The 18,526-nt window shown below is 45.3% G+C and overlaps 57 non-coding genes across 57 annotated transcripts; all 57 read left to right on the top strand.

The window, feature by feature from the left end:
• The first annotated feature begins 96 nt into the window (after positions 1 to 96).
• Positions 97 to 178, top strand: TRNAL-AAG (transfer RNA leucine (anticodon AAG)). Its single transcript has one exon. It is a non-coding gene; the product is annotated as a tRNA-Leu (tRNA).
• A 371-nt stretch (positions 179 to 549) lies between these two features.
• On the top strand, positions 550 to 631 carry TRNAL-AAG (transfer RNA leucine (anticodon AAG)). The gene has a single exon. It is a non-coding gene; the product is annotated as a tRNA-Leu (tRNA).
• A 373-nt stretch (positions 632 to 1,004) lies between these two features.
• TRNAL-AAG (transfer RNA leucine (anticodon AAG)) lies at positions 1,005 to 1,086 on the top strand. Its single transcript has one exon. It is a non-coding gene; the product is annotated as a tRNA-Leu (tRNA).
• A 373-nt stretch (positions 1,087 to 1,459) lies between these two features.
• TRNAL-AAG (transfer RNA leucine (anticodon AAG)) lies at positions 1,460 to 1,541 on the top strand. Its single transcript has one exon. It is a non-coding gene; the product is annotated as a tRNA-Leu (tRNA).
• Positions 1,542 to 1,763: 222 nt separating this feature from the next.
• Positions 1,764 to 1,845, top strand: TRNAL-AAG (transfer RNA leucine (anticodon AAG)). Its single transcript has one exon. It is a non-coding gene; the product is annotated as a tRNA-Leu (tRNA).
• Positions 1,846 to 1,915: 70 nt separating this feature from the next.
• On the top strand, positions 1,916 to 1,997 carry TRNAL-AAG (transfer RNA leucine (anticodon AAG)). The gene has a single exon. It is a non-coding gene; the product is annotated as a tRNA-Leu (tRNA).
• A 222-nt stretch (positions 1,998 to 2,219) lies between these two features.
• On the top strand, positions 2,220 to 2,301 carry TRNAL-AAG (transfer RNA leucine (anticodon AAG)). Its single transcript has one exon. It is a non-coding gene; the product is annotated as a tRNA-Leu (tRNA).
• A 221-nt stretch (positions 2,302 to 2,522) lies between these two features.
• On the top strand, positions 2,523 to 2,604 carry TRNAL-AAG (transfer RNA leucine (anticodon AAG)). Its single transcript has one exon. It is a non-coding gene; the product is annotated as a tRNA-Leu (tRNA).
• A 69-nt stretch (positions 2,605 to 2,673) lies between these two features.
• Positions 2,674 to 2,755, top strand: TRNAL-AAG (transfer RNA leucine (anticodon AAG)). Its single transcript has one exon. It is a non-coding gene; the product is annotated as a tRNA-Leu (tRNA).
• Positions 2,756 to 2,976: 221 nt separating this feature from the next.
• Positions 2,977 to 3,058, top strand: TRNAL-AAG (transfer RNA leucine (anticodon AAG)). The gene has a single exon. It is a non-coding gene; the product is annotated as a tRNA-Leu (tRNA).
• Positions 3,059 to 3,128: 70 nt separating this feature from the next.
• On the top strand, positions 3,129 to 3,210 carry TRNAL-AAG (transfer RNA leucine (anticodon AAG)). The gene has a single exon. It is a non-coding gene; the product is annotated as a tRNA-Leu (tRNA).
• A 222-nt stretch (positions 3,211 to 3,432) lies between these two features.
• Positions 3,433 to 3,514, top strand: TRNAL-AAG (transfer RNA leucine (anticodon AAG)). Its single transcript has one exon. It is a non-coding gene; the product is annotated as a tRNA-Leu (tRNA).
• Positions 3,515 to 3,735: 221 nt separating this feature from the next.
• TRNAL-AAG (transfer RNA leucine (anticodon AAG)) lies at positions 3,736 to 3,817 on the top strand. The gene has a single exon. It is a non-coding gene; the product is annotated as a tRNA-Leu (tRNA).
• Positions 3,818 to 3,886: 69 nt separating this feature from the next.
• On the top strand, positions 3,887 to 3,968 carry TRNAL-AAG (transfer RNA leucine (anticodon AAG)). Its single transcript has one exon. It is a non-coding gene; the product is annotated as a tRNA-Leu (tRNA).
• Positions 3,969 to 4,493: 525 nt separating this feature from the next.
• Positions 4,494 to 4,575, top strand: TRNAL-AAG (transfer RNA leucine (anticodon AAG)). Its single transcript has one exon. It is a non-coding gene; the product is annotated as a tRNA-Leu (tRNA).
• Positions 4,576 to 4,796: 221 nt separating this feature from the next.
• Positions 4,797 to 4,878, top strand: TRNAL-AAG (transfer RNA leucine (anticodon AAG)). Its single transcript has one exon. It is a non-coding gene; the product is annotated as a tRNA-Leu (tRNA).
• A 69-nt stretch (positions 4,879 to 4,947) lies between these two features.
• Positions 4,948 to 5,029, top strand: TRNAL-AAG (transfer RNA leucine (anticodon AAG)). Its single transcript has one exon. It is a non-coding gene; the product is annotated as a tRNA-Leu (tRNA).
• A 525-nt stretch (positions 5,030 to 5,554) lies between these two features.
• On the top strand, positions 5,555 to 5,636 carry TRNAL-AAG (transfer RNA leucine (anticodon AAG)). The gene has a single exon. It is a non-coding gene; the product is annotated as a tRNA-Leu (tRNA).
• Positions 5,637 to 6,010: 374 nt separating this feature from the next.
• Positions 6,011 to 6,092, top strand: TRNAL-AAG (transfer RNA leucine (anticodon AAG)). The gene has a single exon. It is a non-coding gene; the product is annotated as a tRNA-Leu (tRNA).
• A 70-nt stretch (positions 6,093 to 6,162) lies between these two features.
• Positions 6,163 to 6,244, top strand: TRNAL-AAG (transfer RNA leucine (anticodon AAG)). Its single transcript has one exon. It is a non-coding gene; the product is annotated as a tRNA-Leu (tRNA).
• A 222-nt stretch (positions 6,245 to 6,466) lies between these two features.
• TRNAL-AAG (transfer RNA leucine (anticodon AAG)) lies at positions 6,467 to 6,548 on the top strand. The gene has a single exon. It is a non-coding gene; the product is annotated as a tRNA-Leu (tRNA).
• A 221-nt stretch (positions 6,549 to 6,769) lies between these two features.
• On the top strand, positions 6,770 to 6,851 carry TRNAL-AAG (transfer RNA leucine (anticodon AAG)). Its single transcript has one exon. It is a non-coding gene; the product is annotated as a tRNA-Leu (tRNA).
• Positions 6,852 to 6,920: 69 nt separating this feature from the next.
• TRNAL-AAG (transfer RNA leucine (anticodon AAG)) lies at positions 6,921 to 7,002 on the top strand. The gene has a single exon. It is a non-coding gene; the product is annotated as a tRNA-Leu (tRNA).
• Positions 7,003 to 7,223: 221 nt separating this feature from the next.
• Positions 7,224 to 7,305, top strand: TRNAL-AAG (transfer RNA leucine (anticodon AAG)). Its single transcript has one exon. It is a non-coding gene; the product is annotated as a tRNA-Leu (tRNA).
• A 70-nt stretch (positions 7,306 to 7,375) lies between these two features.
• TRNAL-AAG (transfer RNA leucine (anticodon AAG)) lies at positions 7,376 to 7,457 on the top strand. The gene has a single exon. It is a non-coding gene; the product is annotated as a tRNA-Leu (tRNA).
• A 222-nt stretch (positions 7,458 to 7,679) lies between these two features.
• TRNAL-AAG (transfer RNA leucine (anticodon AAG)) lies at positions 7,680 to 7,761 on the top strand. Its single transcript has one exon. It is a non-coding gene; the product is annotated as a tRNA-Leu (tRNA).
• A 221-nt stretch (positions 7,762 to 7,982) lies between these two features.
• TRNAL-AAG (transfer RNA leucine (anticodon AAG)) lies at positions 7,983 to 8,064 on the top strand. The gene has a single exon. It is a non-coding gene; the product is annotated as a tRNA-Leu (tRNA).
• A 69-nt stretch (positions 8,065 to 8,133) lies between these two features.
• Positions 8,134 to 8,215, top strand: TRNAL-AAG (transfer RNA leucine (anticodon AAG)). The gene has a single exon. It is a non-coding gene; the product is annotated as a tRNA-Leu (tRNA).
• A 525-nt stretch (positions 8,216 to 8,740) lies between these two features.
• Positions 8,741 to 8,822, top strand: TRNAL-AAG (transfer RNA leucine (anticodon AAG)). Its single transcript has one exon. It is a non-coding gene; the product is annotated as a tRNA-Leu (tRNA).
• A 221-nt stretch (positions 8,823 to 9,043) lies between these two features.
• On the top strand, positions 9,044 to 9,125 carry TRNAL-AAG (transfer RNA leucine (anticodon AAG)). Its single transcript has one exon. It is a non-coding gene; the product is annotated as a tRNA-Leu (tRNA).
• Positions 9,126 to 9,194: 69 nt separating this feature from the next.
• On the top strand, positions 9,195 to 9,276 carry TRNAL-AAG (transfer RNA leucine (anticodon AAG)). Its single transcript has one exon. It is a non-coding gene; the product is annotated as a tRNA-Leu (tRNA).
• Positions 9,277 to 9,801: 525 nt separating this feature from the next.
• Positions 9,802 to 9,883, top strand: TRNAL-AAG (transfer RNA leucine (anticodon AAG)). The gene has a single exon. It is a non-coding gene; the product is annotated as a tRNA-Leu (tRNA).
• Positions 9,884 to 10,105: 222 nt separating this feature from the next.
• Positions 10,106 to 10,187, top strand: TRNAL-AAG (transfer RNA leucine (anticodon AAG)). The gene has a single exon. It is a non-coding gene; the product is annotated as a tRNA-Leu (tRNA).
• A 220-nt stretch (positions 10,188 to 10,407) lies between these two features.
• On the top strand, positions 10,408 to 10,489 carry TRNAL-AAG (transfer RNA leucine (anticodon AAG)). Its single transcript has one exon. It is a non-coding gene; the product is annotated as a tRNA-Leu (tRNA).
• Positions 10,490 to 10,558: 69 nt separating this feature from the next.
• Positions 10,559 to 10,640, top strand: TRNAL-AAG (transfer RNA leucine (anticodon AAG)). Its single transcript has one exon. It is a non-coding gene; the product is annotated as a tRNA-Leu (tRNA).
• Positions 10,641 to 11,013: 373 nt separating this feature from the next.
• On the top strand, positions 11,014 to 11,095 carry TRNAL-AAG (transfer RNA leucine (anticodon AAG)). The gene has a single exon. It is a non-coding gene; the product is annotated as a tRNA-Leu (tRNA).
• A 70-nt stretch (positions 11,096 to 11,165) lies between these two features.
• TRNAL-AAG (transfer RNA leucine (anticodon AAG)) lies at positions 11,166 to 11,247 on the top strand. Its single transcript has one exon. It is a non-coding gene; the product is annotated as a tRNA-Leu (tRNA).
• Positions 11,248 to 11,469: 222 nt separating this feature from the next.
• Positions 11,470 to 11,551, top strand: TRNAL-AAG (transfer RNA leucine (anticodon AAG)). The gene has a single exon. It is a non-coding gene; the product is annotated as a tRNA-Leu (tRNA).
• Positions 11,552 to 11,772: 221 nt separating this feature from the next.
• On the top strand, positions 11,773 to 11,854 carry TRNAL-AAG (transfer RNA leucine (anticodon AAG)). Its single transcript has one exon. It is a non-coding gene; the product is annotated as a tRNA-Leu (tRNA).
• A 69-nt stretch (positions 11,855 to 11,923) lies between these two features.
• On the top strand, positions 11,924 to 12,005 carry TRNAL-AAG (transfer RNA leucine (anticodon AAG)). The gene has a single exon. It is a non-coding gene; the product is annotated as a tRNA-Leu (tRNA).
• Positions 12,006 to 12,378: 373 nt separating this feature from the next.
• On the top strand, positions 12,379 to 12,460 carry TRNAL-AAG (transfer RNA leucine (anticodon AAG)). Its single transcript has one exon. It is a non-coding gene; the product is annotated as a tRNA-Leu (tRNA).
• Positions 12,461 to 12,530: 70 nt separating this feature from the next.
• TRNAL-AAG (transfer RNA leucine (anticodon AAG)) lies at positions 12,531 to 12,612 on the top strand. The gene has a single exon. It is a non-coding gene; the product is annotated as a tRNA-Leu (tRNA).
• A 372-nt stretch (positions 12,613 to 12,984) lies between these two features.
• TRNAL-AAG (transfer RNA leucine (anticodon AAG)) lies at positions 12,985 to 13,066 on the top strand. Its single transcript has one exon. It is a non-coding gene; the product is annotated as a tRNA-Leu (tRNA).
• A 222-nt stretch (positions 13,067 to 13,288) lies between these two features.
• On the top strand, positions 13,289 to 13,370 carry TRNAL-AAG (transfer RNA leucine (anticodon AAG)). Its single transcript has one exon. It is a non-coding gene; the product is annotated as a tRNA-Leu (tRNA).
• A 525-nt stretch (positions 13,371 to 13,895) lies between these two features.
• TRNAL-AAG (transfer RNA leucine (anticodon AAG)) lies at positions 13,896 to 13,977 on the top strand. The gene has a single exon. It is a non-coding gene; the product is annotated as a tRNA-Leu (tRNA).
• Positions 13,978 to 14,198: 221 nt separating this feature from the next.
• TRNAL-AAG (transfer RNA leucine (anticodon AAG)) lies at positions 14,199 to 14,280 on the top strand. The gene has a single exon. It is a non-coding gene; the product is annotated as a tRNA-Leu (tRNA).
• A 70-nt stretch (positions 14,281 to 14,350) lies between these two features.
• Positions 14,351 to 14,432, top strand: TRNAL-AAG (transfer RNA leucine (anticodon AAG)). The gene has a single exon. It is a non-coding gene; the product is annotated as a tRNA-Leu (tRNA).
• A 372-nt stretch (positions 14,433 to 14,804) lies between these two features.
• TRNAL-AAG (transfer RNA leucine (anticodon AAG)) lies at positions 14,805 to 14,886 on the top strand. Its single transcript has one exon. It is a non-coding gene; the product is annotated as a tRNA-Leu (tRNA).
• A 70-nt stretch (positions 14,887 to 14,956) lies between these two features.
• On the top strand, positions 14,957 to 15,038 carry TRNAL-AAG (transfer RNA leucine (anticodon AAG)). The gene has a single exon. It is a non-coding gene; the product is annotated as a tRNA-Leu (tRNA).
• A 222-nt stretch (positions 15,039 to 15,260) lies between these two features.
• On the top strand, positions 15,261 to 15,342 carry TRNAL-AAG (transfer RNA leucine (anticodon AAG)). Its single transcript has one exon. It is a non-coding gene; the product is annotated as a tRNA-Leu (tRNA).
• A 525-nt stretch (positions 15,343 to 15,867) lies between these two features.
• On the top strand, positions 15,868 to 15,949 carry TRNAL-AAG (transfer RNA leucine (anticodon AAG)). Its single transcript has one exon. It is a non-coding gene; the product is annotated as a tRNA-Leu (tRNA).
• A 221-nt stretch (positions 15,950 to 16,170) lies between these two features.
• Positions 16,171 to 16,252, top strand: TRNAL-AAG (transfer RNA leucine (anticodon AAG)). Its single transcript has one exon. It is a non-coding gene; the product is annotated as a tRNA-Leu (tRNA).
• Positions 16,253 to 16,322: 70 nt separating this feature from the next.
• TRNAL-AAG (transfer RNA leucine (anticodon AAG)) lies at positions 16,323 to 16,404 on the top strand. Its single transcript has one exon. It is a non-coding gene; the product is annotated as a tRNA-Leu (tRNA).
• Positions 16,405 to 16,776: 372 nt separating this feature from the next.
• On the top strand, positions 16,777 to 16,858 carry TRNAL-AAG (transfer RNA leucine (anticodon AAG)). The gene has a single exon. It is a non-coding gene; the product is annotated as a tRNA-Leu (tRNA).
• A 70-nt stretch (positions 16,859 to 16,928) lies between these two features.
• Positions 16,929 to 17,010, top strand: TRNAL-AAG (transfer RNA leucine (anticodon AAG)). The gene has a single exon. It is a non-coding gene; the product is annotated as a tRNA-Leu (tRNA).
• A 222-nt stretch (positions 17,011 to 17,232) lies between these two features.
• TRNAL-AAG (transfer RNA leucine (anticodon AAG)) lies at positions 17,233 to 17,314 on the top strand. Its single transcript has one exon. It is a non-coding gene; the product is annotated as a tRNA-Leu (tRNA).
• Positions 17,315 to 17,839: 525 nt separating this feature from the next.
• Positions 17,840 to 17,921, top strand: TRNAL-AAG (transfer RNA leucine (anticodon AAG)). The gene has a single exon. It is a non-coding gene; the product is annotated as a tRNA-Leu (tRNA).
• The last annotated feature ends 605 nt before the right edge of the window (positions 17,922 to 18,526 follow it).

Below are 18,526 nucleotides of genomic sequence, written 5' to 3'. Positions count from 1 at the left end.
GCGTGGGTTCGAATCCTACCTCTGTCAACCTACTTTGTTTCCTAAGATATAAATATGAAGCTTTTGCTTATTAGTCTGAGGTGACTTTTGTTTCCAGGTAGAGTGGCCGAGTGGTCTAAGGCGCTGGTTTAAGGCACCAGTCTCTTCGGGGGCGTGGGTTCAAATCCCACCTCTATCAGCAGAGTTTGTTTCCTACGATTAATAATATGAAGCTTTTGCTAAATAGACTGAGTTTACTTTTGCTTTCGGGTAGAGTGGCCAAGTGGTCCAAGAAGCTGGTTTAAGGCACTATTCCCTTCGGGGCGTGGGTTCGCATCCCACATCTATCAGCCTATTTGTTTTCTAGGATTAATAATATGAAGCTTTTGCTTATTAGTCTGAGGTGGCTTTTGTTTTCAGGTAGAGTGGCCGAGTGGTCTAAGGCGCTGGTTTAAGGCTCTATTCTCTTCGGGGCGTGGGTTCGCATCCCACATCTATAGGCCTACTTTGTTTTCTAGGATTAATAATATGAAGCTTTTGCTTATTAGTCTAAGGTGTCTTTTGTTTCCAGGAAGAGTGGCCGAGTGGTCTAAGGCGCTGGTTTAAGGCACCAGTCTCTTCGGGGGCGTGGGTTCGAATCCCACATCTATCAGCCTACTTTGTTTCCTAGGATTAATAATATGAAGCTTTTGCTTATTAGTCTGAGGTGACATTTGTTTCCAGGAAGAGTGACCGAATGGTCTAAGGCGCTGGTTTAAGGCACCAGTCTCTTCGGGGGCGTGGGTTCAAATCCCACCTCTATCAGCAGAGTTTGTTATCTACGACTAATAATATGAAGCTTTTGCTAAATAGACTGAGTTTACTTTTGCTTTCGGGTAGAGTGGCCAAGTGGTCCAAGAAGCTGGTTTAAGGCACCATTCCCTTCGGGGCGTGGGTTCGCATTTCACATCTATCAGCCTACTTTGTTTCCTAGGATTAATAATATGAAGCTTTTGCTTATTAGTCTGAGGTGTCTTTTGTTTCCAGGTAGAGTGGCCGAGTGGTCTAAGGTGCTGGTTGAAGGCACCAGTCTCTTCGGGGGCGTGGGTTCGAGTCCCACCTCTATCAGCAGAGTTTGTTTTCTGCGATTAATAATATGATGCTTTTGCTAAATAGACTGAGTTTACTTTTGCTTTCGGGTAGAGTGGCCAAGTGGTCCAAGGCGCTGGTTAAAGGCACCATTCCCTTCGGGGCGTGGGTTTGAATCCCACATCTATCAGCCTGTTTTGTTTTCTAGGATTAATAATATGAAGCTTTTGCTTATTAGTCTGAGGTGTCTTTCGTTTCCAGGTAGAGTGGCCGAGTGGTCTTAGGCGCTGTTTTAAGGCACCAGTCTCTTCGGGGTTGTGGGTTCGAATCCCACCTCTGTCAGCCTACTTTGTTTCCTAATATTAATAATATGAAGCTTTTGCTTATTAGTCTGAGGTGACTTTTGTTTCCTGGTAGAGTGGCCGAGTGGTCTAAGGCGCTGGTTTAAGGCACCAGTCTCTTTGGGGGCGTGGGTTTGAATCCCACATCTATCAGCCTACTTTTTTTCCTAAGATTAATAATATGAAGCTTTTGCTTATTAGTCTGAGGTGTCTTTTGTTTCCAGGTAGAGTGGCCGAGTGGTCTAAGGCGCTGGTTCAAGGCACCAGTCTATTCGGCGGCGTGGGCTCAAATCCCATCTCTGTCAGCCTACTTTGTTTCCTAGGATTAATAATATGAAGCTTTTGCTTATTAGTCTGAGTTGTCTTTTGTTTCCAGGTAGAGTGGCCGAGTGGTCTTAGGCGCTGTTTTAAGGCACCAGTCTCTTCGGGGGCGTGGGTTCGAATCCCACCTCTGTCAGCCTACTTTGTTTCCTAATATTAATAATATGAAGCTTTTGCTTATTAGTCTGTGGTGACTTTTGTTTCCAGGTAGAGTGGCCGAGTGGTCTAAGGCGCTGGTTTAAGGCACCAGTCTCTTTGGGGGCGTGGGTTTGAATCCCACATCTATCAGCCTACTTTTTTTCCTAAGATTAATAATATGAAGCTTTTGCTTATTAGTCTGAGGTGTCTTTTGTTTCCAGGTAGAGTGGCCGAGTGGTCTAAGGCGCTGGTTCAAGGCACCAGTCTATTCGGCGGCGTGGGCTCAAATCCCATCTCTGTCAGCCTACTTTGTTTCCTAAGATTAATAATATGAAGCTTTTGCTTATAAGTCTGAGGAGACTTTTGTTTCCAGGTAGAGTGGCCAAGTGGTCTAAGGCGCTGGTTTAAGGCACCAGTCTCTTCGGGGGCGTGGGTTCGAATCCCACATCTATCAGAAGAGTTTGTTTTCTACGATTAATAATATGAAGCTTTTGCTAAATAGACTGAGTTTACTTTTGCTTTCGGGTAGAGTGGCCAAGTGGTCCAAGGCGCTGGTTTAAGGTACTATTCCCTTCGGGGCGTGGGTTCGCATCCCACATCTATCAGCCTACATTGTTTTCTAGGATTAATAATATAAAGCTTTTGCTTTTTAGTCTAAGGTGGTTTTTGTTTCCAGGTAGAGTGGCCGAGTGGTCTAAGGCGCTGGTTTAAGGCACCAGTCTCTTCGGGGGCGTGGGTTCGAATCCTACCTCTGTCAGCCTACTTTGTTTCCTAAGATATAAATATGAAGCTTTTGCTTATTAGTCTGAGGTGACTTATGTTTCCAGGTAGAGTGGCCAAGTGGTCTAAGGCGCTGGTTTAAGGCACCAGTCTCTTCGGGGGCGTGGGTTCGAGTCCCACCTCTATCAGCAGAGTTTGTTTTCTGCGATTAATAATATGATGCTTTTGCTAAATAGACTGAGTTTACTTTTGCTTTCGGGTAGAGTGGCCAAGTGGTCCAATGCGCTGGTTAAAGGCACCATTCCCTTCGGGGCGTGGGTTTGAATCCCACATCTATCAGCCTGTTTTGTTTTCTAGGATTAATAATATGAAGCTTTTGCTTATTAGTCTGAGGTGTCTTTTGTTTCCAGGTAGAGTGGCCGAGTGGTCTTAGGCGCTGTTTTAAGGCACCAGTCTCTTCGGGGGCGTGGGTTCGAATCCCACCTCTGTCAGCCTACTTTGTTTCCTAATATTAATAATATGAAGCTTTTGCTTATTAGTCTGTGGTGACTTTTGTTTCCAGGTAGAGTGGCCGAGTGGTCTAAGGCGCTGGTTTAAGGCACCAGTCTCTTTGGGGGCGTGGGTTTGAATCCCACATCTATCAGCCTACTTTTTTTCCTAAGATTAATAATATGAAGCTTTTGCTTATTAGTCTGAGGTGTCTTTTGTTTCCAGGTAGAGTGGCCGAGTGGTCTAAGGCGCTGGTTCAAGGCACCAGTCTATTCGGCGGCGTGGGCTCAAATCCCATCTCTGTCAGCCTACTTTGTTTCCTAAGATTAATAATATGAAGCTTTTGCTTATAAGTCTGAGGAGACTTTTGTTTCCAGGTAGAGTGGCCAAGTGGTATAAGGCGCTGGTTTAAGGCACCAGTCTCTTCGGGGTCGTGGGTTCGAATCCCACATCTATCAGAAGAGTTTGTTTTCTACGATTAATAATATGAAGCTTTTGCTAAATAGACTGAGTTTACTTTTGCTTTCGGGTAGAGTGGCCAAGTGGTCCAAGGCGCTGGTTTAAGGCACTATTCCCTTCGGGGCGTGGGTTCGCATCCCACATCTATCAGCCTACTTTGTTTTCTAGGATTAATAATATAAAGCTTTTGCTTATTAGTCTAAGGTGTCTTTTGTTTCCAGGTAGAGTGGCCGAGTGGTCTAAGGCGCTGGTTTAAGGCACCAGTCTCTTCGGGGGCGTGGGTTCGAATCCTACCTCTGTCAGCCTACTTTGTTTCCTAAGATATAAATATGAAGCTTTTGCTTATTAGTCTGAGGTGACTTTTGTTTCCAGGTAGAGTGGCCAAGTGGTCTAAGGCGCTGGTTTAAGGCACCAGTCTCTTCGGGGGCGTGGGTTCGAGTCCCACCTCTATCAGCAGAGTTTGTTTTCTGCGATTAATAATATGATGCTTTTGCTAAATAGACTGAGTTTACTTTTGCTTTCGGGTAGAGTGGCCAAGTGGTCCAAGGCGCTGGTTAAAGGCACCATTCCCTTCGGGGCGTGGGTTTGAATCCCACATCTATCAGCCTGTTTTGTTTTCTAGGATTAATAATATGAAGCTTTTGCTTATTAGTCTGAGTTGTCTTTTGTTTCCAGGTAGAGTGGCCGAGTGGTCTTAGGCGCTGTTTTAAGGCACCAGTCTCTTCGGGGGCGTGGGTTTGAATCCCACATCTATCAGCCTGTTTTGTTTTCTAGGATTAATAATATGAAGCTTTTGCTTATTAGTCTGAGGTGTCTTTTGTTTCCAGGTAGAGTGGCCGAGTGGTCTAAGGCGCTGGTTCAAGGCACCAGTCTATTCGGCGGCGTGGGCTCAAATCCCATCTCTGTCAGCCTACTTTGTTTCCTAAGATTAATAATATGAAGCTTTTGCTTATAAGTCTGAGGAGACTTTTGTTTCCAGGTAGAGTGGCCAAGTGGTATAAGGCGCTGGTTTAAGGCACCAGTCTCTTCGGGGGCGTGGGTTCGAATCCCACATCTATCAGAAGAGTTTGTTTTCTACGATTAATAATATGAAGCTTTTGCTAAATAGACTGAGTTTACTTTTGCTTTCGGGTAGAGTGGCCAAGTTGTCCAAGGCGCTAGTTTAAGGCACTATTCCCTTCGGGGCGTGGGTTCGCATCCCACATCTATCAGCCTACTTTGTTTTCTAGGATTAATAATATAAAGCTTTTGCTTATTAGTCTAAGGTGTCTTTTGTTTCCAGGTAGAGTGGCCGAGTGGTCTAAGGCGCTGGTTTAAGGCACCAGTCTCTTCGGGGGCGTGGGTTCGAATCCTACCTCTGTCAGCCTACTTTGTTTCCTAAGATATAAATATGAAGCTTTTGCTTATTAGTCTGAGGTGACTTTTGTTTCCAGGTAGAGTGGCCAAGTGGTCTAAGGCGCTGGTTTAAGGCACCAGTCTCTTCGGGGGCGTGGGTTCGAGTCCCACCTCTATCAGCAGAGTTTGTTTTCTGCGATTAATAATATGATGCTTTTGCTAAATAGACTGAGTTTACTTTTGCTTTCGGGTAGAGTGGCCAAGTGGTCCAAGGCGCTGGTTAAAGGCACCATTCCCTTCGGGGCGTGGGTTTGAATCCCACATCTATCAGCCTGTTTTGTTTTCTAGGATTAATAATATGAAGCTTTTGCTTATTAGTCTGAGTTGTCTTTTCTTTCCAGGTAGAGTGGCCGAGTGGTCTTAGGCGCTGTTTTAAGGCACCAGTCTCTTCGGGGGCGTGGGTTTGAATCCCACATCTATCAGCCTGTTTTGTTTTCTAGGATTAATAATATGAAGCTTTTGCTTATTAGTCTGAGGTGTCTTTTGTTTCCAGGTAGAGTGGCCGAGTGGTCTTAGGCGCTGTTTCAAGGCACCAGTCTCTTCGGGGGCGTGGGTTCGAATCCCACCTCTGTCAGCCTACTTTGTTTCCTAATATTAATAATATGAAGCTTTTGCTTATTAGTCTGTGGTGACTTTTGTTTCCAGGTAGAGTGGCCGAGTGGTCTAAGGCGCTGGTTTAAGGCACCAGTCTCTTTGGGGGCGTGGGTTTGAATCCCACATCTATCAGCCTACTTTTTTTCCTAAGATTAATAATATGAAGCTTTTGCTTATTAGTCTGAGGTGTCTTTTGTTTCCAGGTAGAGTGGCCGAGTGGTCTAAGGCGCTGGTTCAAGGCACCAGTCTATTCGGCGGCGTGGGCTCAAATCCCATCTCTGTCAGCCTACTTTGTTTCCTAGGATTAATAATATGAAGCTTTTGCTTATTAGTCTGAGTTGTCTTTTGTTTCCAGGTAGAGTGGCCGAGTGGTCTTAGGCGCTGTTTTAAGGCACCAGTCTCTTCGGGGGCGTGGGTTTGAATCCCACATCTATCAGCCTGTTTTGTTTTCTAGGATTAATAATATGAAGCTTTTGCTTATTAGTCTGAGGTGTCTTTTGTTTCCAGGTAGAGTGGCCGAGTGGTCTTAGGCGCTGTTTTAAGGCACCAGTCTCTTCGGGGGCGTGGGTTCGAATCCCACCTCTGTCAGCCTACTTTGTTTCCTAATATTAATAATATGAAGCTTTTGCTTATTAGTCTGTGGTGACTTTTGTTTCCAGGTAGAGTGGCCGAGTGGTCTAAGGCGCTGGTTTAAGGCACCAGTCTCTTTGGGGGCGTGGGTTTGAATCCCACATCTATCAGCCTACTTTTTTTCCTAAGATTAATAATATGAAGCTTTTGCTTATTAGTCTGAGGTGTCTTTTGTTTCCAGGTAGAGTGGCCGAGTGGTCTAAGGCGCTGGTTCAAGGCACCAGTCTATTCGGCGGCGTGGGCTCAAATCCCATCTCTGTCAGCCTACTTTGTTTCCTAAGATTAATAATATGAAGCTTTTGCTTATAAGTCTGAGGAGACTTTTGTTTCCAGGTAGAGTGGCCAAGTGGTCTAAGGCGCTGGTTTAAGGCACCAGTCTCTTCGGGGGCGTGGGTTCGAATCCCACATCTATCAGAAGAGTTTGTTTTCTACGATTAATAATATGAAGCTTTTGCTAAATAGACTGAGTTTACTTTTGCTTTCGGGTAGAGTGGCCAAGTGGTCCAAGGCGCTGGTTTAAGGCACTATTCCCTTCGGGGCGTGGGTTCGCATCCCACATCTATCAGCCTACATTGTTTTCTAGGATTAATAATATAAAGCTTTTGCATTTTAGTCTAAGGTGTCTTTTGTTTCCAGGTAGAGTGGCCGAGTGGTCTAAGGCGCTGGTTTAAGGCACCAGTCTCTTCGGGGGCGTGGGTTCGAATCCTACCTCTGTCAGCCTACTTTGTTTCCTAAGATATAAATATGAAGCTTTTGCTTATTAGTCTGAGGTGACTTATGTTTCCAGGTAGAGTGGCCAAGTGGTCTAAGGCGCTGGTTTAAGGCACCAGTCTCTTCGGGGGCGTGGGTTCGAGTCCCACCTCTATCAGCAGAGTTTGTTTTCTGCGATTAATAATATGATGCTTTTGCTAAATAGACTGAGTTTACTTTTGCTTTCGGGTAGAGTGGCCAAGTGGTCCAAGGCGCTGGTTAAAGGCACCATTCCCTTCGGGGCGTGGGTTTGAATCCCACATCTATCAGCCTGTTTTGTTTTCTAGGATTAATAATATGAAGCTTTTGCTTATTAGTCTGAGGTGTCTTTTGTTTCCAGGTAGAGTGGCCGAGTGGTCTTAGGCGCTGTTTTAAGGCACCAGTCTCTTCGGGGGCGTGGGTTCGAATCCCACCTCTGTCAGCCTACTTTGTTTCCTAATATTAATAATATGAAGCTTTTGCTTATTAGTCTGTGGTGACTTTTGTTTCCAGGTAGAGTGGCCGAGTGGTCTAAGGCGCTGGTTTAAGGCACCAGTCTCTTTGGGGGCGTGGGTTTGAATCCCACATCTATCAGCCTACTTTTTTTCCTAAGATTAATAATATGAAGCTTTTGCTTATTAGTCTGAGGTGTCTTTTGTTTCCAGGTAGAGTGGCCGAGTGGTCTAAGGCGCTGGTTCAAGGCACCAGTCTATTCGGCGGCGTGGGCTCAAATCCCATCTCTGTCAGCCTACTTTGTTTCCTAAGATTAATAATATGAAGCTTTTGCTTATAAGTCTGAGGAGACTTTTGTTTCCAGGTAGAGTGGCCAAGTGGTATAAGGCGCTGGTTTAAGGCACCAGTCTCTTCGGGGTCGTGGGTTCGAATCCCACATCTATCAGAAGAGTTTGTTTTCTACGATTAATAATATGAAGCTTTTGCTAAATAGACTGAGTTTACTTTTGCTTTCGGGTAGAGTGGCCAAGTGGTCCAAGGCGCTGGTTTAAGGCACTATTCCCTTCGGGGCGTGGGTTCGCATCCCACTTCTATCAGCCTACTTTGTTTTCTAGGATTAATAATATAAAGCTTTTGCTTATTAGTCTAAGGTGTCTTTTGTTTCCAGGTAGAGTGGCCGAGTGGTCTAAGGCGCTGGTTTAAGGCACCAGTCTCTTCGGGGGCGTGGGTTCGAATCCTACCTCTGTCAGCCTACTTTGTTTCCTAAGATATAAATATGAAGCTTTTGCTTATTAGTCTGAGGTGACTTTTGTTTCCAGGTAGAGTGGCCAAGTGGTCTAAGGCGCTGGTTTAAGGCACCAGTCTCTTCGGGGGCGTGGGTTCGAGTCCCACCTCTATCAGCAGAGTTTGTTTTCTGCGATTAATAATATGATGCTTTTGCTAAATAGACTGAGTTTACTTTTGCTTTCGGGTAGAGTGGCCAAGTGGTCCAAGGCGCTGGTTAAAGGCACCATTCCCTTCGGGGCGTGGGTTTGAATCCCACATCTATCAGCCTGTTTTGTTTTCTAGGATTAATAATATGAAGCTTTTGCTTATTAGTCTGAGTTGTCTTTTGTTTCCAGGTAGAGTGGCCGAGTGGTCTTAGGCGCTGTTTTAAGGCACCAGTCTCTTCGGGGGCGTGGGTTTGAATCCCACATCTATCAGCCTGTTTTGTTTTCTAGGATTAATAATATGAAGCTTTTGCTTATTAGTCTGAGGTGTCTTTTGTTTCCAGGTAGAGTGGCCGAGTGGTCTAAGGCGCTGGTTCAAGGCACCAGTCTATTCGGCGGCGTGGGCTCAAATCCCATCTCTGTCAGCCTACTTTGTTTCCTAAGATTAATAATATGAAGCTTTTGCTTATAAGTCTGAGGAGACTTTTGTTTCCAGGTAGAGTGGCCAAGTGGTATAAGGCGCTGGTTTAAGGCACCAGTCTCTTCGGGGGCGTGGGTTCGAATCCCACATCTATCAGAAGAGTTTGTTTTCTACGATTAATAATATGAAGCTTTTGCTAAATAGACTGAGTTTACTTTTGCTTTCGGGTAGAGTGGCCAAGTGGTCCAAGGCGCTAGTTTAAGGCACTATTCCCTTCGGGGCGTGGGTTCGCATCCCACATCTATCAGCCTACTTTGTTTTCTAGGATTAATAATATAAAGCTTTTGCTTATTAGTCTAAGGTGTCTTTTGTTTCCAGGTAGAGTGGCCGAGTGGTCTAAGGCGCTGGTTTAAGGCACCAGTCTCTTCGGGGGCGTGGGTTCGAATCCTACCTCTGTCAGCCTACTTTGTTTCCTAAGATATAAATATGAAGCTTTTGCTTATTAGTCTGAGGTGACTTTTGTTTCCAGGTAGAGTGGCCAAGTGGTCTAAGGCGCTGGTTTAAGGCACCAGTCTCTTCGGGGGCGTGGGTTCGAGTCCCACCTCTATCAGCAGAGTTTGTTTTCTGCGATTAATAATATGATGCTTTTGCTAAATAGACTGAGTTTACTTTTGCTTTCGGGTAGAGTGGCCAAGTGGTCCAAGGCGCTGGTTAAAGGCACCATTCCCTTCGGGGCGTGGGTTTGAATCCCACATCTATCAGCCTGTTTTGTTTTCTAGGATTAATAATATGAAGCTTTTGCTTATTAGTCTGAGTTGTCTTTTCTTTCCAGGTAGAGTGGCCGAGTGGTCTTAGGCGCTGTTTTAAGGCACCAGTCTCTTCGGGGGCGTGGGTTTGAATCCCACATCTATCAGCCTGTTTTGTTTTCTAGGATTAATAATATGAAGCTTTTGCTTATTAGTCTGAGGTGTCTTTTGTTTCCAGGTAGAGTGGCCGAGTGGTCTTAGGCGCTGTTTCAAGGCACCAGTCTCTTCGGGGGCGTGGGTTCGAATCCCACCTCTGTCAGCCTACTTTGTTTCCTAATATTAATAATATGAAGCTTTTGCTTATTAGTCTGTGGTGACTTTTGTTTCCAGGTAGAGTGGCCGAGTGGTCTAAGGCGCTGGTTTAAGGCACCAGTCTCTTTGGGGGCGTGGGTTTGAATCCCACATCTATCAGCCTACTTTTTTTCCTAAGATTAATAATATGAAGCTTTTGCTTATTAGTCTGAGGTGTCTTTTGTTTCCAGGTAGAGTGGCCGAGTGGTCTAAGGCGCTGGTTCAAGGCACCAGTCTATTCGGCGGCGTGGGCTCAAATCCCATCTCTGTCAGCCTACTTTGTTTCCTAAGATTAATAATATGAAGCTTTTGCTTATAAGTCTGAGGAGACTTTTGTTTCCAGGTAGAGTGGCCAAGTGGTCTAAGGCGCTGGTTTAAGGCACCAGTCTCTTCGGGGGCGTGGGTTCGAATCCCACATCTATCAGAAGAGTTTGTTTTCTACGATTAATAATAAAAGCTTTTGCTAAATAGACTGAGTTTACTTTTGCTTTCGGGTAGAGTGGCCAAGTGGTCCAAGGCGCTGGTTTAAGGCACTATTCCCTTCGGGGCGTGGGTTCGCATCCCACATCTATCAGCCTACATTGTTTTCTAGGATTAATAATATAAAGCTTTTGCTTTTTAGTCTAAGGTGTCTTTTGTTTCCAGGTAGAGTGGCCGAGTGGTCTAAGGCGCTGGTTTAAGGCACCAGTCTCTTCGGGGGCGTGGGTTCGAATCCTACCTCTGTCAGCCTACTTTGTTTCCTAAGATATAAATATGAAGCTTTTGCTTATTAGTCTGAGGTGACTTATGTTTCCAGGTAGAGTGGCCAAGTGGTCTAAGGCGCTGGTTTAAGGCACCAGTCTCTTCGGGGGCGTGGGTTCGAGTCCCACCTCTATCAGCAGAGTTTGTTTTCTGCGATTAATAATATGATGCTTTTGCTAAATAGACTGAGTTTACTTTTGCTTTCGGGTAGAGTGGCCAAGTGGTCCAAGGCGCTGGTTAAAGGCACCATTCCCTTCGGGGCGTGGGTTTGAATCCCACATCTATCAGCCTGTTTTGTTTTCTAGGATTAATAATATGAAGCTTTTGCTTATTAGTCTGAGTTGTCTTTTGTTTCCAGGTAGAGTGGCCGAGTGGTCTTAGGCGCTGTTTTAAGGCACCAGTCTCTTCGGGGGCATGGGTTTGAATCCCACATCTATCAGCCTGTTTTGTTTTCTAGGATTAATAATATGAAGCTTTTGCTTATTAGTCTGAGGTGTCTTTTGTTTCCAGGTAGAGTGGCCGAGTGGTCTTAGGCGCTGTTTTAAGGCACCAGTCTCTTCGGGGGCGTGGGTTCGAATCCCACCTCTGTCAGCCTACTTTGTTTCCTAATATTAATAATATGAAGCTTTTGCTTATTAGTCTGTGGTGACTTTTGTTTCCAGGTAGAGTGGCCGAGTGGTCTAAGGCGCTGGTTTAAGGCACCAGTCTCTTTGGGGGCGTGGGTTTGAATCCCACATCTATCAGCCTACTTTTTTTCCTAAGATTAATAATATGAAGCTTTTGCTTATTAGTCTGAGGTGTCTTTTGTTTCCAGGTAGAGTGGCCGAGTGGTCTAAGGCGCTGGTTCAAGGCACCAGTCTATTCGGCGGCGTGGGCTCAAATCCCATCTCTGTCAGCCTACTTTGTTTCCTAAGATTAATAATATGAAGCTTTTGCTTATAAGTCTGAGGAGACTTTTGTTTCCAGGTAGAGTGGCCAAGTGGTCTAAGGCGCTGGTTTAAGGCACCAGTCTCTTCGGGGGCGTGGGTTCGAATCCCACATCTATCAGAAGAGTTTGTTTTCTACGATTAATAATATGAAGCTTTTGCTAAATAGACTGAGTTTACTTTTGCTTTCGGGTAGAGTGGCCAAGTGGTCCAAGGCGCTGGTTTAAGGCACTATTCCCTTCGGGGCGTGGGTTCGCATCCCACATCTATCAGCCTACTTTGTTTTCTAGGATCAATAATATAAAGCTTTTGCTTTTTAGTCTAAGGTGTCTTTTGTTTCCAGTTAGAGTGGCCGAGTGGTCTAAGGCGCTGGTTTAAGGCACCAGTCTCTTCGGGGGCGTGGGTTCGAATCCTACCTCTGTCAGCCTACTTTGTTTCCTAAGATATAAATATGAAGCTTTTGCTTATTAGTCTGAGGTGACTTATGTTTCCAGGTAGAGTGGCCAAGTGGTCTAAGGCGCTGGTTTAAGGCAACAGTCTCTTCGGGGGCGTGGGTTCGAGTCCCACCTCTATCAGCAGAGTTTGTTTTCTGCGATTAATAATATGATGCTTTTGCTAAATAGACTGAGTTTACTTTTGCTTTCGGGTAGAGTGGCCAAGTGGTCCAAGGCGCTGGTTAAAGGCACCATTCCCTTCGGGGCGTGGGTTTGAATCCCACATCTATCAGCCTGTTTTGTTTTCTAGGATTAATAATATGAAGCTTTTGCTTATTAGTCTGAGGTGTCTTTTGTTTCCAGGTAGAGTGGCCGAGTGGTCTTAGGCGCTGTTTTAAGGCACCAGTCTCTTCGGGGGCGTGGGTTTGAATCCCACATCTATCAGCCTGTTTTGTTTTCTAGGATTAATAATATGAAGCTTTTGCTTATTAGTCTGAGGTGTCTTTTGTTTCCAGGTAGAGTGGCCGAGTGGTCTTAGGCGCTGTTTTAAGGCACCAGTCTCTTCGGGGACGTGGGTTCGAATCCCACCTCTGTCAGCCTACTTTGTTTCCTAATATTAATAATATGAAGCTTTTCCTTATTAGTCTGAGGTGACTTTTGTTTCCAGATAGAGTGGCCGAGTGGTCTAAGGCGCTGGTTTAAGGCACCAGTCTCTTTGGGGGCGTGGGTTCGAATCCCACCTCTATCAGCAGAGTTTGTTTTCTACGATTAATAATATGAAGCTTTTGCTAAATAGACTGAGTTTTCTTTTGCTTTCGGGTAGAGTGGCCAAGTGGTCCAAGAAGCTGGTTTAAGGCACTATTCCCTTCGGGGCATGGGTTCGCATCCCACATCTATCAGCCTACTTCGTTTTCTAGGATTAATAATATGAAGCTTTTGCTGATTAGTCTGAGGTGGCTTTTGTTTCCAGGTAGAGTGGCCGAGTGGTCTAAGGCGCTGGTTTAAGGCTCTATTCCCTTCGGGGCGTGGGTTCGCATCCCACATCTATAAGCCTACTTTGTTTTCTAGGATTAATAATATGAAGCTTTTGCTTATTAGTCTAAGGTGTCTTTTGTTTCCAGGAAGAGTGGCCGAGTGGTCTAAGGCGCTGGTTTAAGGCACCAGTCTCTTCGGGGGCGTGGGTTCGAATCCCACGTCTATCAGCCTATTTTGTTTTCTATGATTAATAATATGAAGCTTTTGCTTAGTACTCTGAGGTGACTTTTGTTTCCAGGTAGAGTTGTCGAGTGGTCTAAGGCGCTGGTTTATGGCACCAGTCTCTTCGGGGGCGTGGGCTCGAATCCCACGTCTATCAGCCTATTTTGTTTTCTAGGATTAATAATATGAAGCTTTTGCTTATTAGTCTGAGGTGACTTTTGTTTCCAGGAAGAGTGGCCGAGTGGTCTAAGGCGCTGGTTTAAGGCACCAGTTTCTTCGGGGGCGTGGGTTCGAATCCCACGTCTATCAGCCTATTTTGTTTTCTAGGATTAATAATATGAAGCTTTTGCTTATTAGTCTAAGGTGTCTTTTGTTTGCAGGAAGAGTGGCCGAGTGGTCTAAGGCGCTGGTTTAAGGCACCAGTCTCTTCGGGGGCGTGGGTTCGAATCCCACATATATCAGCCTACTTTGTTTCCTAGGATTAATAATATGAAGCTTTTGCTTATTAGTCTGAGGTGACATTTGTTTCCAGGAAGAGTGACCGAATGGTCTAAGGCGCTGGTTTAAGGCACCAGTCTCTTCGGGGGCGTGGGTTCAAATCCCACCTCTATCAGCAGAGTTTGTTTTCTACGACTAATAATATGAAGCTTTTGCTAAATAGACTGAGTTTACTTTTGCTTTCGGGTAGAGTGGCCAAGTGGTCCAAGAAGCTGGTTTAAGGCACCATTCCCTTCGGGGCGTGGGTTCGCATTTCACATCTATCAGCCTACTTTGTTTCCTAGGATTAATAATATGAAGCTTTTGCTTATTAGTCTGAGGTGACTTTTGTTTCCAGGTAGAGTGGAAGAGTGGTCTAAGGCGCTGGTTTAAGGCACCAGTCTCTTCGGGGGCGTGGGTTCGAATCCCACCTCTATCAGCAGAGTTTGTTTTCTACGACTAATAATATGAAGCTTTTGCTAAATAGACTGAGTTTACTTTTGCTTTCGGGTAGAGTGGCCAAGTGGTCCAAGAAGCTGGTTTAAGGCACCATTCCCTTCGGGGCGTGGGTTCGCATTTCACATCTATCAGCCTACTTTGTTTCCTAGGATTAATAATATGAAGCTTTTGCTTATTAGTCTGAGGTGTCTCTTGTTTCCAGGTAGAGTGGCCGAGTGGTCTTAGGCGCTGTTTTAAGGCACCAGTCTCTTCGGGGACGTGGGTTCGAATCCCACCTCTGTCAGCCTACTTTGTTTCCTAATATTAATAATATGAAGCTTTTCCTTATTAGTCTGAGGTGACTTTTGTTTCCAGATAGAGTGGCCGAGTGGCCTAAGGCGCTGGTTTAAGGCACCAGTCTCTTTGGGGGCGTGGGTTCGAATCCCACCTCTATCAGCAGAGTTTGTTTTCTACGATTAATAATATGAAGCTTTTGCTAAATAGACTGAGTTTTCTTTTGCTTTCGGGTAGAGTGGCCAAGTGGTCCAAGAAGCTGGTTTAAGGCACTATTCCCTTCGGGGCATGGGTTCGCATCCCACATCTATCAGCCTACTTCGTTTTCTAGGATTAATAATATGAAGCTTTTGCTGATTAGTCTGAGGTGGCTTTTGTTTCCAGGTAGAGTGGCCGAGTGGTCTAAGGCGCTGGTTTAAGGCTCTATTCCCTTCGGGGCGTGGGTTCGCATCCCACATCTATAAGCCTACTTTGTTTTCTAGGATTAATAATATGAAGCTTTTGCTTATTAGTCTAAGGTGTCTTTTGTTTCCAGGAAGAGTGGCCGAGTGGTCTAAGGCGCTGGTTTAAGGCACCAGTCTCTTCGGGGGCGTGGGTTCGAATCCCACATCTATCAGCCTACTCTGTTTCCTAGGATTAATAATATGAAGCTTTTGCATATTAGTCTGAGGTGACTTTTGTTTCCAGGAAGAGTGGCCGAGTGGTCTAAGGCGCTGGTTTAAGGCACCAGTCTCTTCGGGGGCGTGGGTTCGAATCCCACGTCTATCAGCCTATTTTGTTTTCTAGGATTAATAATATGAAGCTTTTGCTTAGTACTCTGAGGTGACTTTTGTTTCCAGGTAGAGTTGTCGAGTGGTCTAAGGCGCTGGTTTATGGCACCAGTCTCTTCGGGGGCGTGGGCTCGAATCCCACATCTATCAGCCTATTTTGTTTTCTAGGATTAATAATATGAAGCTTTTGCTTATTAGTCTGAGGTGACTTTTGTTTCCAGGAAGAGTGGCCGAGTGGTCTAAGGCGCTGGTTTAAGGCACCAGTTTCTTCGGGGGCGTGGGTTCGAATCCCACGTCTATCAGCCTATTTTGTTTTCTAGGATTAATAATATGAAGCTTTTGCTTATTAGTCTAAGGTGTCTTTTGTTTGCAGGAAGAGTGGCCGAGTGGTCTAAGGCGCTGGTTTAAGGCACCAGTCTCTTCGGGGGCGTGGGTTCGAATCCCACATATATCAGCCTACTTTGTTTCCTAGGATTAATAATATGAAGCTTTTGCTTATTAGTCTGAGGTGACATTTGTTTCCAGGAAGAGTGACCGAATGGTCTAAGGCGCTGGTTTAAGGCACCAGTCTCTTCGGGGGCGTGGGTTCAAATCCCACCTCTATCAGCAGAGTTTGTTTTCTACGACTAATAATATGAAGCTTTTGCTAAATAGACTGAGTTTACTTTTGCTTTCGGGTAGAGTGGCCAAGTGGTCCAAGAAGCTGGTTTAAGGCACCATTCCCTTCGGGGCGTGGGTTCGCATTTCACATCTATCAGCCTACTTTGTTTCCTAGGATTAATAATATGAAGCTTTTGCTTATTAGTCTGAGGTGACTTTTGTTTCCAGGTAGAGTGGAAGAGTGGTCTAAGGCGCTGGTTTAAGGCACCAGTCTCTTCGGGGGCGTGGGTTCGAATCCCACCTCTATCAGCAGAGTTTGTTTTCTACGACTAATAATATGAAGCTTTTGCTAAATAGACTGAGTTTACTTTTGCTTTCGGGTAGAGTGGCCAAGTGGTCCAAGAAGCTGGTTTAAGGCACCATTCCCTTCGGGGCGTGGGTTCGCATTTCACATCTATCAGCCTACTTTGTTTCCTAGGATTAATAATATGAAGCTTTTGCTTATTAGTCTGAGGTGTCTTTTGTTTCCAGGTAGAGTGGCCGAGTGGTCTTAGGCGCTGTTTTAAGGCACCAGTCTCTTCGGGGACGTGGGTTCGAATCCCACCTCTGTCAGCCTACTTTGTTTCCTAATATTAATAATATGAAGCTTTTCCTTATTAGTCTGAGGTGACTTTTGTTTCCAGATAGAGTGGCCGAGTGGCCTAAGGCGCTGGTTTAAGGCACCAGTCTCTTTGGGGGCGTGGGTTCGAATCCCACCTCTATCAGCAGAGTTTGTTTTCTACGATTAATAATATGAAGCTTTTGCTAAATAGACTGAGTTTTCTTTTGCTTTCGGGTAGAGTGGCCAAGTGGTCCAAGAAGCTGGTTTAAGGCACTATTCCCTTCGGGGCATGGGTTCGCATCCCACATCTATCAGCCTACTTCGTTTTCTAGGATTAATAATATGAAGCTTTTGCTGATTAGTCTGAGGTGGCTTTTGTTTCCAGGTAGAGTGGCCGAGTGGTCTAAGGCGCTGGTTTAAGGCTCTATTCCCTTCGGGGCGTGGGTTCGCATCCCACATCTATAAGCCTACTTTATTTTCTAGGATTAATAATATGAAGCTTTTGCTTATTAGTCTAAGGTGTCTTTTGTTTCCAGGAAGAGTGGCCGAGTGGTCTAAGGCGCTGGTTTAAGGCACCAGTCTCTTCGGGGGCGTGGGTTCGAATCCCACATCTATCAGCCTACTCTGTTTCCTAGGATTAATAATATGAAGCTTTTGCATATTAGTCTGAGGTGACTTTTGTTTCCAGGAAGAGTGGCCGAGTGGTCTAAGGCGCTGGTTTAAGGCACCAGTCTCTTCGGGGGCGTGGGTTCGAATCCCACGTCTATCAGCCTATTTTGTTTTCTAGGATTAATAATATGAAGCTTTTGCTTAGTACTCTGAGGTGACTTTTGTTTCCAGGTAGAGTTGTCGAGTGGTCTAAGGCGCTGGTTTATGGCACCAGTCTCTTCGGGGGCGTGGGCTCGAATCCCACGACTATCAGCCTATTTTGTTTTCTAGGATTAATAATATGAAGCTTTTGCTTATTAGTCTGAGGTGACTTTTGTTTCCAGGAAGAGTGGCCGAGTGGTCTAAGGCGCTGGTTTAAGGCACCAGTTTCTTCGGGGGCGTGGGTTCGAATCCCACGTCTATCAGCCTTTTTTGTTTTCTAGGATTAATAATATGAAGCTTTTGCTTATTAGTCTAAGGTGTCTTTTGTTTGCAGGAAGAGTGGCCGAGTGGTCTAAGGCGCTGGTTTAAGGCACCAGTCTCTTCGGGGGCGTGGGTTCGAATCCCACATATATCAGCCTACTTTGTTCCCTAGGATTAATAATATGAAGCTTTTGCTTATTAGTCTGAGGTGACATTTGTTTCCAGGAAGAGTGACCGAATGGTCTAAGGCGCTGGTTTAAGGCACCAGTCTCTTCGGGGGCGTGGGTTCAAATCCCACCTCTATCAGCAGAGTTTGTTTTCTACGACTAATAATATGAAGCTTTTGCTAAATAGACTGAGTTTACTTTTGCTTTCGGGTAGAGTGGCCAAGTGGTCCAAGAAGCTGGTTTAAGGCACCATTCCCTTCGGGGCGTGGGTTCGCATTTCACATCTATCAGCCTACTTTGTTTCCTAGGATTAATAATATGAAGCTTTTGCTTATTAGTCTGAGGTGACTTTTGTTTCCAGGTAGAGTGGACGAGTGGTCTAAGGCGCTGGTTTAAGGCACCAGTCTCTTCGGGGGCGTGGGTTCGAATCCCACCTCTATCAGCAGAGTTTGTTTTCTACGACTAATAATATGAAGCTTTTGCTAAATAGACTGAGTTTACTTTTGCTTTCGTGTAGAGTGGCCAAGTGGTCCAAGAAGCTGGTTTAAGGCACCATTCCCTTCGGGGTGTGGGTTCGCATTTCACATCTATCAGCCTACTTTGTTTCCTAGGATTAATAATATGAAGCTTTTGCTTATTAGTCTGAGGTGTCTTTTGTTTCCAGGTAGAGTGGCCGAGTGGTCTAAGGCGCTGGTTGAAGGCACCAGTCTCTTCGGGGGCGTGGGTTCGAATTTCACATCTATCAGCCTATTTTGTTTTCTAGGATTAATAATATGAAGCTTTTGCTTATTAGTCTGAGGTGACATTTGTTTCCAGGAAGAGTGGCAGAATGGTCTTAGGCGCTGGTTTAAGGCACCAGTCTCTTCGAGGGCATGGGTTCGAATCCCACCTCTATCAGCAGTGTCTGTTTTCTACGATTAATAATATGATGCTTTTGCTAAATAGACTGAGTTTACTTTTGCTTTCGGGTAGAGTGGCCAAGTGGTCCAAGAAGCTGGTTTAAGGCACCATTCCCTTCGGGGCGTGGGTTCGCATTTCACATCTATC

This window comes from Phalangium opilio, unplaced genomic scaffold, assembly GCF_054372755.1.
Source record: "Phalangium opilio isolate 3A_F unplaced genomic scaffold, DU_Popi_V2 ptg000061l_1, whole genome shotgun sequence".
In the NCBI taxonomy this organism is placed as follows: Eukaryota; Metazoa; Arthropoda; class Arachnida; order Opiliones; family Phalangiidae; genus Phalangium; species Phalangium opilio.
The sequence above is the reverse complement of the archived record's forward strand: the minus strand, read 5'-3'. Positions and strand labels throughout refer to the sequence as shown.